The sequence below is a fragment of the Lolium rigidum genome, chromosome 5 (assembly GCF_022539505.1).
Source record: "Lolium rigidum isolate FL_2022 chromosome 5, APGP_CSIRO_Lrig_0.1, whole genome shotgun sequence".
In the NCBI taxonomy this organism is placed as follows: Eukaryota; Viridiplantae; Streptophyta; class Magnoliopsida; order Poales; family Poaceae; genus Lolium; species Lolium rigidum.
Window position 1 is genome coordinate 7,796,409 of NC_061512.1, and position 2,594 is coordinate 7,799,002.

A 2,594-nucleotide genomic window follows, 5' to 3' on the forward strand; every position below is an offset into this window, starting at 1 on the left:
TGCACATGCATCGTCGACGAAGAAACCCCCGAGCCAAGGGCGGGTGATGTCTACGGGAGCTTCTATTCTTGTAGACAGTGTTGGGCCTCCAAGAGCAGAGGTTTGTAGAACAGCAGCAAGTTTCCCTTAAGTGGATCACCCAAGGTTTATCGAACTCGGGGAGGAAGAGGTCAAAGATATCCCTCTCATGCAACCACCGCAACCACAAAGCAAGAAGTCTCTTGTGTCCCCAACACACCTAATAGGTGCACTAGTTCGGCGAAGAGATAGTGAAATACGGGTGGTATAAATAAGTATGAGCGAGTGGCAACGGCACCGGAAAAGTGCTTTGCCCGAGGACGAGTAAACAAGCGAGTAGTAACGCAGCAGTAGTAACGCAGGTAAAACGATGAAACAAGCAGCGATAGCGATATTTAGGAACAAGGCCTAGGGATTAGACTTTCACTAGTGGACACTCTCAACTTTGATCACATAACGAGAATAGATAAATGCATACTCTACACTCTCTTGTTGGATGATGAACACCACTAATTGCGTAGGATTACACGAACCCTCAATGCCGGAGTTAACAAGCTCCACAATATTCAATGTTCATATTTAAATAACCTTAGAGTGCATGACAGATCAACACAACTAAACCAAGTACTAACATAGCATGCACACTTGTCACCTTCACACTATGTAGGAGGAATAGATCACATCAATACCATCATAGCAATAGTTAACTTCATAATCTACAAGAGATCATAATCATAGCCTACGCCAAGTACTAACACGGATGCACACACTTGTCACCATTACACCGTGCAGGAGGAATAAACTACTTTAATAACATCACTAGAGTAGCACATAGATGAATTGTGATACAAAACACATTGCAATCATAAAGAGATATAAATAAGCTCTTCACTATGCCATTCATAACATTGAATAAGTATTCTGTGAAATATAGCCTAAGAGACCCACACGGTGCACACACTGTCACCTTTACACACGTGGGACAAGGAGTCTCCGGAGATCACATAAGTAAAACCCACTTGACTAGCATAATGACATCTAGATTACAAGCATCATCATATGAATCTCAATCATGTAGGGCAGCTCATGAGATTATTGTATTGAAGTACATAGGAGAGAGATGAACCACATAGCTACCGGTACAGCCCCGAGCCTCGATGGAGAACTACTCCCTCCTCATGGGAGACAGCAGCGTTGATGAAGATGGCGGTGGTGTTGATGGAGAAGCCTTCCGGGGGGCACTTCCCCGTCCCGGCGGCGTGCCGGAACAGAGACTCCTGTCCCCCAGATCTTCGCTTCGCGATGGCGGCGGCTCTGGAAAGTTTCTCGTACCGTGGCTTTTTCGTATCGAGGTTTTAGGTCGAGGACCTTTATATAGGCGAAGAGGCGGAGTCGGAAGGTCAACGAGGCGACGACACAACAGGGGGGGCGCGGGCCCCCCTTGGCCGCGCGCGGTATCATCTGGTGGGCCTGTAGCACCCCTCTAGCGACTCTCGGGTGTTCTGGAAGCTTCGTGGAAAAATAGGATGCTGGGCCTTGATTTCGTCCAATTCCGAGAATATTTCCTTACTAGGATTTCTGGAACCAAAAACGACGAAAACGAGAAGCGGCCCTTCGGCATCTCGTCAATAGGTTAGTTCCGGAAAACGCATAAATATGACATAAAGTATGCATAAAACATGTAGATATCATCAATAATGTGGCATGGAACATAAGAAATTATCGATACGTCGGAGACGTATCAGCATCCCCAAGCTTAGTTCTGCTCGTCCCGAGCAGGTAAACGATAACAAAGATAATTTCTGGAGTGACATGCCATCAAAACCTTGATCATACTATTGTAAGCATATGTAATGAATGCAGCGATCAAAACAATGGTAATGACATGAGTAAACAAATGAATCATAAAGCAAAGACTTTTCATGAATAGTACTTCAAGACAAGCATCAATAAGTCTTGCATAAGAGTTAACTCATAAAGCAATAAATCAAAGTAAAGGTATTGAAGCAACACAAAGGAAGATTAAGTTTCAGCGGTTGCTTTCAACTTATAACATGTATATCTCATGGATAGTTGTCAATGCAAAGTAATATAACAAGTGCAATATGCAAGTATGTAGGAATCAATGCACGGTTCACAAGTGTTTGCTTCTTGAGGTGGAGAGAAATAGGTGAACTGACTCAACATAAAAGTAAAAGAATGGTCCTTCAAAGAGGAAAGCATCGATTGCTATATTTGTGCTAGAGCTTTTATTTTGAAAACATGAAACAATTTTGTCAACGGTAGTAATAAAGCACATGTATTATGTAAATTATATCTTACAAGTTGCAAGCCTCATGCATAGTATACTAATAGTGCCCGCACCTTGTCCTAATTAGCTTGGACTACCGAGATCATCGCAATACACATGTTTTAACCAAGTGTCACAAAGGGGTACCTCTATGCCGCCTGTACAAAGGTCTAAGGAGAAAGCTTGCATTTTGGATTTCTCGCTTTTGATTATTCTCAACTTAGATATCCATACCGGGACAACATAGACAACAGATAATGGACTCCTCTTTAATGTATAAGCATGT